We start from the raw sequence: 8,945 nt of genomic DNA, 5'->3' as shown, positions 1-8,945 counted from the left end.
AGGGCTATAACGGAACAGGCCTCAGGACCTCGGCGTACCCATGCTAGGTGCAGGGGAACACAAACAGAGTGAGTGTTTACGTCAATCAACCGGCATGACTATGTACGTTCATACCCAACCGGGAGGCCCCATACAGCCAACCTTAGACCGTATACTTTGCTTGCCAGACTGTTTATAAAATAATCAGGGGAGGGAAAAACGTTTTTTTCGTTAAGGAAAGAAAGGGCTTATTTTTTACTTCCACAGAAGGTTGTTTGATCCGAGCCCAGTGCTCGGGGCTAGGAAGACTGTGGCACATCTGTCTCACTTTCTGCTGGTAGGCAGCGGCGTCGGAGGGGTCAGTGTATTAGCGGCTGCTATTTGCAGTCAGCACAGTGCAGCTGGAGCCTGAAATAAGTCTAGATTGGGGGTGTGTGATAAAGAGTGCCCGATAAAGGGGGCTGGATGAATGGGTTCTTTTAGGGGGGCTTTTAGCGCTGAGGGAAAAATTGCAATTCCCTATGTGATTCTATTTGATGTCCTTTCTGTGTTAGGAACTCAAATTGACACATTGTATTTATTATGTATATATATATATATATATATATATATTGTATATATATGTTTGTATATATATATGTATAGTGTACTGTAATAAGGCGACTTATGAAATTCATTACAATTGTATTCTTAACAATGTTTAAGTTACTTCACATTTTCAATATACAAAGCAAAGTATTGCATCTCAATTTGAACGTGCACCCATTTTAACTCAAACCATGCGTGTAGTATTCAATACCCTTTAACACCCATCTAGAGTTCTCCATCTCGCCCATTCATCAAACACGCGGCATGTTCGATATCAAATCGATCGCGGCAGGAGCTTCTCGGCCCGTTCGTTTTTTAAATCACATGTGGCTTCAACTGGTGGCTGCCTCAGCCATGGCACCGCGTGATGAAATACTCTGAGAAAAGGCCACATCTTCACATTTGGTCAAAGTCACATTCTATTACCCTTCGCTTTTGGTGGCACTCGCTTCTTCTTTGAAGCTCAGCGGCCAAGCTATCTCTTACAAGTGTGGCGGGACCAGCCTGACCTTTGGTAAACAGTTGCTTTCACTCCCAATCCCCTCCCCTCTGATGCTGTTATGACCAATCAGTGGCAGTAAATATTGTCCTTATTATCCTGATGGCGCAGGCTCCGGGCGCTGGGTTCGCTGCCGTGAGTCCCTGCGGTCTCACACTCATCTCTCGGGGTAAATGCCACCGTGTCAACCTTCTGGTGTTCCACGTGGCTCACCCTGCTTCTAGGGGCCACAGTCAAAGTCAATGTGACTGCATGTTTGATGAGAGCGTTGTACAGTGCGACGTGGTTGAGAGCGTGTCCAATCTGGGCGCCATGGGTGAATTACAATGTTTAATTGGCAGGGTGATTGGAATTGGAAGTGCGAAAGTCAATCATGGGTTTGGCGAAAATGTCTGGAATGTGAAATGCGCGCGCCGCAATGGGTTTGTTGAAGGAAAATGTTCCAAGCCTCACAATGATATAAATGTAGATAAAAAATTGGGCTAAATGGAACCAATTATTGAGAACTTGACATTGTCTTTGGACATGAGCCCAGTGGAAACATGTGCAAGGGGTTAATTTAGTTTACTGCTCAGCTTTCGCCTACCAGGGAGAAATCCCTGCTAAGCTAGGCTAAGCGCTTCAAAATACAAATGACTCCTGATCTGTTGGCACTGACTGCAACAATGAATATAATTGTTTGGTTGCTCAGTCAAAGGATTGACCTTTTAAGCTTCCTTTGCTTGTTTTACACGGGCGGGGGGGCGGGGGCTTTGGGGGAGCTAAATACCACAACAATATGAGTAGTGTTGTACACAGAGTTGACGGATTAGATCCCCCAGATTCAACAGTTTGCTCACAGAAACCATAATGAACTCCAAATGGATGGAGTCTGGCCGCTAGATCATAACTTAAGAACTGTTTTTACAAACATAACCATTAGCAGCATGAAAAAAGTAGCCTCCACATTTTTCAAGCGACTTCAGTATTCCACATAGATGCTACCAGTGTGTTTCTTTGCCACACATCTAGGAAAGCGTGCTGGTGGCCAAGCCTTGACGGAGAGCAACTAATGCTGCCAGAAGAGCTGCGAAAACGTTGCGCACGTGCGCGTGATTCCTCGTGTGCGTGATTCATCCCCATCAGCGCTGCGTGAGTGCGTGCCAGCGCAGATATCCATCAGGCCTACGTGCGCTTGCGTCGCCGCCGCCGTGCACAGCCACCCCCAGAGTGAGCCGCGGCCAAACAGAGATAAATGACGAGGTAGAGACGCCCTCCGACGGAATCGGCAAACTCCCCTCAGTAGCATTGAACAAGCTTTTCGCCATCTAGGACTGACGAGAGAACCTCACTGCCTCCGTCGTTCCACGACAGACGGAGCTGCTTCACATCGGGCTCTGCCGCTCTGCGGTGGGTGAACCCGGGTGAGTGATTCATTACAGGAGAATCACGATGATGAAGATTGTGGCAGCGGTGGTTGACGATGATGATGATGACGATGATGATGGCGGCCCGGTGGGATGCTCAACGTGGTCGCTGTTGGCGTTGACATATCTCCCCTTGGCGAGCTCAGGGTCGTCGGCGCGTCGCAAGTAGGTCATGGACGAGGAACGGGAAAAAAATGCCCAAAAATAAATAAATAATCCCCCGACCCACCTGAACCAATCAGGCCCCGGCGAGCAGGATCACAGCACTCTATCCTGGATGCTTTGATGGAGCCACGCATCAGGTGTCTTCTCCGGCGGAACTATAAATAGCGGCTCACCTCTCCCCGAGCTGAGCCAGTGAGTCCGCCTCAATGTCATTAAGCCCAATCTGAGTCGTAATTGCTTTTAGCGAGGCAGTCAACCGCTGCCCTGACAGATGTGAGATGGCTCAGCCTATTTTCAGGGCGAAGCCGCCCTGGGCCAGGGCGCCAGCGAGGAGAACCCTGCAGAGCTACCAGACTTGGAACAGATTTCGTTTTTTTTTTTTTTGTTGCGCTGCCACTCACTGATTCAGTTTGACTGCCGGTGTCGTCGTGTGAATTCATTCCGGAATCAACCAAAGAGAAAAGTGAAAGACAGAACCGAGAGCTGTACTTTTTTCTGTAAGGCTTGTTTTGTCAGCAGAGCCGTGAATGTTTTGTCGAGTTCCCGCCGCACGGACACCGCCCCCGAAGCTTTTACTCGTCGCACAATGGCTGCTGTATCACAGGAACGACACGCAGGGGGCACCATGCAGAGCTCGGAGCTCACAACACCCAGAGGAGATCAATAGATTGCCGCCGTTTGTTCCCGATGCATCATCTTCACTTAACTTTCTCTCCTGTGTGCGTGTGTGCTCTTAGAGGGCTTCTGAAAACAGCCAGGCAGCCGCTTCATGTCTCACCTTGCTGCTGCCTCACCTGTGCTGCCGGCTGCTCCCTGACAGATAGGCACAGCGGGTCCTTCTCCCGCAGATGGCACCTTGAAGATGACGAGAAGCTGCTGCCGCCGCCGCCGCCACGTTCCGCATCACAAAGACCCACACACTGAGGAGATGGCATCGTCGTCAAAATAATAACAATAATACAAATAGTAATGGCACCGGAGTCTGTCGTTGCTATGGTAACTGTGGTGGCGTGGGAGGGCCAGCGTATTTGCGACTGCCCCCCCCCCCCCCCCCCCAGCTATTGATTCATGTTTCTTTTTTGTGTTTCGCTTTTATCAGTAATTACCCGGAGCTTACAGTTAATGACAAGCTAAGAATTCAGCTGATTCGGGTGGAGATTGTGTGTGTGTGTGTGTGTGTGTGTGTGTGTGTGTGTGTGTGTGTGTGTGTGTGTGTGTGTGTGTGTGTGTGTGTGAAAGAGAGAGAGAAAGAGAGAGAGAGAGAGAGTGTGTGTGTGTGTGTGTGTGTGTGTGTGTGTGTGTGTGTGTGTGTGTGTGTGTGTGTGTGTGTGTGTGTGTGTGTGTGTGTGTGTGTGTGTGTGTGTGTGTGTGTGTGTCATACTCAGAGGAGCGCTAATGAAAGAAAACGGGGGGGGGGGGGGGGGGGGGGGGTCCGTTGAGACGGGTTACTTCCTTCCCTCGTAATTCCCGAATCAGACGGAATCTCTTGTTTGCATTAGTATGAACTAATGATGCTATCATCCGTTTGTTTCTTTCCTGACGTCGCTGTCACTCAAACACAACCTCTTTCCAAGCGACCAAAATAACCGGTTCAAACGTCTCAGTCCCAACTCAAACTCTCAGCTGAAGAACAGCAGAGACAAACCAGGGAAAACAAACATCAGGGACTAAAACATTGGCTTTATTATTCCGGAAGAAGGAGAGCTCGACTAGCAGCTAGCAGCTATGTTGGTGACCTTTGGGGGGTCGTGACCTCTTGGGGGTCAGCGCCGGTAGCCTGTAGTCTCCCCCTCCAGGGTGTTCCCATGGAGGGTCTTCAGTTCACATCCGCAGCCTACAGGAAGCTGGTCCAGGGAACTTCTGAAGATGACACAGCCCCCGCGAGACACCGGCCACACCCTGAGAGGGGCAGACTCTAGCCTGTTGTACCGGGGGGGGGACACATCAGGCTTTATTGGCTTCCCTTCAGCCAATAAGGCTCTGTATGGACATTTCGTGTATCCCAAACGCATGGGAAAACCTATAGTGGCGTAAGAGAATTGCCTACAACCACGTCAAATGCCAACAATGTGTGATGTGCGTCATGTATTCTGTTTGTGACTGTACAAGCTGTATCATCCTTACTGTCCCGACAGCGATATCTTGTTTGGATAAAAGCGTCTGCTAAATGCCCTAGATGTAAATGTAAATGTATGACTTTAACAATCCATGTAATCTATTTACCAAGTAGACGTTCTAATATCGAGGCTGTACATATTTAAAGGGCAAACCGTTTTTTCTAAAACAATTCCTTTCTCCCAGCAGCAAAGAATTCTGGAACACAGGGACTGGAATGGAGAGGTGAACCCTGAAATTAGACCAACACACTTTGTTGGTCTTCCCAGCTCCTGTCAGCTCTCAAATTCTCTGCAGTATGGTAAAAAGCCAAACCTGATCAATCACAGTGGCTACATAACAGTATTCCCACCAAAGCCACCCACTGCATTTTCCTGGGCATGAAGTCATCCTGTTGGGTTGTTTTACACCTGTTGATGGCTAAAGGTGTGAAGGCAACATGCTGTTTTCATTTCATCTCCCAACAGTCCTCGATGTGGTCTGTTGTGTGACTATTGATTCCTACTGAGATGGCTTTGTTCCTTCTGATGGCACTATAGAGTTTCTGCCACAAATTGCTTTTAGTAAGACAATAGATTTTCTTTTTACTCAATTGTTTTACAGTGATAGTTGTTTGTTTTTCAAAAATGATTGAGTTGCCGTGTTCATATAGGATATATATATATATACTGCATACATGAAGAAAGTACCAGCCAAATTGAATAACACACACACACACACACACACACACACACACACACACACACACACACACACACACACACACACACACAGACAAACACACACATATATAAAGTACTGGTATATAATATTCAGGTAGCCGGGTGCTAATAAAATAGCAAACACACACACACAGACACACAGTACCCCCCCCCCCCCCCCCCTCCCCCCAGCACACACACACAGACACACACACAGACGCGATGATCTCCCACCAGTCCTGTCGCTCAGTCTGATGAAACGAGGCCCGCGAGAAGAGCAACGCGACGGCCATATACCCAGCAGATGCTGAGAGGATTTGGCCCCCTCGTACCACACCTCCGGGGCGGGGGGGGGATCGATCATGGTGATTGGCCTGTGCATCCAGGGAGACATATACAGCAGCTGATCCATAATCCCTTGGACGAGCCCGTGGTGCAACCCGGGCTGTCGACCAGGCGAGATGTGGGCGACGCAGAGGTCAGGTACGATTATGCACAGGGTAATACTGTGATTGCGGTGGTGACAGCGCTCGAGGCTTTGGCTGTGCATTTAAGGCTTAATCCTTGTACGTTTAAACCATGTTCCCGCACATATGATACACACATGCAGGGCCTAGTGAGATAAGGTGTGGCTCACAACAGATTATTGGCCGTTTACATCACTGTTATAGGATAGCTGGCCACACATGCGTGAGCGCGCACAAACACACACACAGACGCAGACACACACACACACACAAACACACACACGCACGCACGCACACACACGTTTAGATAAGGGGGCTTTGGGGATCAATGGCAGACTAGGAGTTCACTCTATGAGATTGGCCAACACACATATACACTGATTATAATTTCATAAACACTCACATTCCACAAATTCAATGTGATAAAATTGTAATCATGTCAATGGTTCAAGCGATTAGAGCAAATCAGGGATTACGCACGAAATAGAATTGATATGGCAACATATTTAATCCTTTTGCAATGTATGTTTATGTGTCACATATTCATGGGTTCTTTTAGATTTGATATAGATTCGATTTTTTGGCATGTTACTTAGCAAATCCATCAACCTTGAAGTGTCCCTGGTTAAGAGGTTAAAGAACACACTTTATACTGCAACACATTTTCCAAATGACCTTATCAGGTACGGAAACACATGCTTACTCTTTCTAAAATGTGTTTAATATTGGACTGCTGTAAATGTCCAACACTCGAAGGAGTGAAGACAAGATAACATCAGTGTTAGGCTAAATGCCAGCATTAGCAGCAGCTTTATCTATGTGTATGTGTGTGTGTGTGTGTGCGTATGCATCCACACGCATGTGTGTGCATGTGTGTGCGTGCTTGTGCTTACGTGCTTGCATGTGTGGCAATGTGTGTGTTAATGTGGCGGTACGTACACATATGTGCCATGCAGGCCTGTGGGGATGGGGTTCAGCTTGTATATATTAGCCTTGAGATGCCTTGTTAAGACAGCGCGAGAACACGCATGTTTCAGGTCTGGCCGGGAGCCAAACACCACCAGCTCTAAAGAGCAGAGGTTGGCCTACCGCTCAACACCTGAGCCATCAACGCACTGTGATCCAAAGTAACGCAACTCAATGCCTTAGCTCCCATTGTAAGTAGTCCCGTAGTTCAATGGATAATAAAATAAATAGCTTCTCCAGCATGGAGCTTACCCTTACCCATGCCCTTTCGTGGGGGCGGTTACATGTTGGTTTCATGAACTAGGTCAAATCACCACAGCCCAGAACAGCCCAGTGGATGCTTTTTCCCGTGCAAAATCGATACCGGTCTGGGAGGACTCGAAGGAGTGTACAAAAAAAATAAATAATAATAATAATTATCAGTTGATTCCGTTTTTATTGTCCAATTCCGTGATTCCGTCCGCGTTTTCGTTATCGCGGATTTCATAGGGCCCTAAATATGACCCTCTTTAATGTGTTGAAATCCTGCTCTGTAACCAGGAGTGGTTATGCAGCAAACAAGGCTATTATGATCCCATAAGGAACCCTTAACCCTCAGTGATGATGGAGTTTCAGAAATGGTTATATGGCAAACCAGGAATACACAACAAATCCACTTATTGTATGTCGTACGTCCTTGCACTCAAAAATAGTACTTAGCGTACTACGATTGTTGTTTCTTTTTCTTCTGATAAATGTACTTATTGTAAGTTGCTTTGGATAAAAGCGTCTGCTAAATGCCCAAATTACTAAATGCCCACAACGACATCATACGGTGCGATGACCGGGACAAATCGCACCATCAATCACCACCACCACAGAACAGTTCTGAACCAGCTCCCAGTAACCCAAACTGGTCCCACCATGACGTAGCCCCGCTGCCGTGTGCGGTGTAGAATCCACCCCCCCATCAGGATCCACAGAGGCAGTGGTTTCACTTCCCCATCCTCCCCCTCCACCTTCTCCCCATTTCCCTCATCCACCCTGCACCTCCAAATCTTCTATACCCCAAACCCACCCCCCACCACCTCCACCACCACCACCCGAGCCAGCCCGTCATCCATCACCTCCATCGATCCCCCCCCCCCCCCCCCCCCACGGTGTGGTAGCTGTCTGGTTCGGGGAATAAGTGGGAGGGATGGGGGAGCCGGCGTGATATTTTACCTCACGCCCCCGCGACCGCTACACCCACCCCCCCGAGAGGCGCCAAGGTGAAGCGATGGCGGCTGGGGGAGGTGTGATCGTCCCCCTGTTACAGCAGGAAGTGATGATCATGGTTTCCCTTTGTCTGCGGCTGGTGTCACATTAGTTGTTGTGGTTGTTGACGGTATGGAACGTACAGTAAAGGCTGTGTTCAATGATAGTTGGAGGATAGAAAATTGGCTTCCCTTCTTCAGTTCAGATGAGGGTAATCTTACTTGTTTTATAATTGGTCTTTCATATAAAGCCTGATATTATTCTTTGCTCCATTTTTCCTTTTTTCTTTTCAAAGCCAACAAAACAATTGTATTGTATTAATGTTGAATGTGGGACTCGTTAGCTTCGTAACTTCTTAAATAGTGATGATATTAAGTTGTTATCATCCATATTAAAGAAGCTACAAAGCAAAAAAGCTCCCACATTCACCATTATAATTTCCAATTACCAAACGCTATCACAAATGGAAGACATGAGGCGTGGGTTCCGCAGCGCTGACCCCAACGAACCCAACTGCTTATTTATCACAACATGCTGGATCAAAGGAGGTGGCTTCCCCTACCACCAAGGCCAGTGCTTTCATACCACTGTGATCCAGCGCGCTGTGTCACCGACACACAAGTCTGTCTGGGGGGCGTTGTCCGCAGTGCAGGGCAATCCTGCGCCAAGTGAGCGGGCTGTCAGGACTGATGAGCGTCAGCCTGGCCACCGCTCGTCGCTCTGGCCCCCTGGCTCCCGCCGGTCACAACACCCTGGCCCTCAAAACACAGCGCTAGCAAAATACCCGCGACTGTGCCCTCCTTGGCGGGGGCGCGCCTTAACG

The sequence above is a fragment of the Gadus macrocephalus genome, chromosome 15, assembly GCF_031168955.1.
Source record: "Gadus macrocephalus chromosome 15, ASM3116895v1".
Classification (NCBI taxonomy): domain Eukaryota; kingdom Metazoa; phylum Chordata; class Actinopteri; order Gadiformes; family Gadidae; genus Gadus; species Gadus macrocephalus.
Note: the sequence above shows the minus strand (reverse complement) of the source record.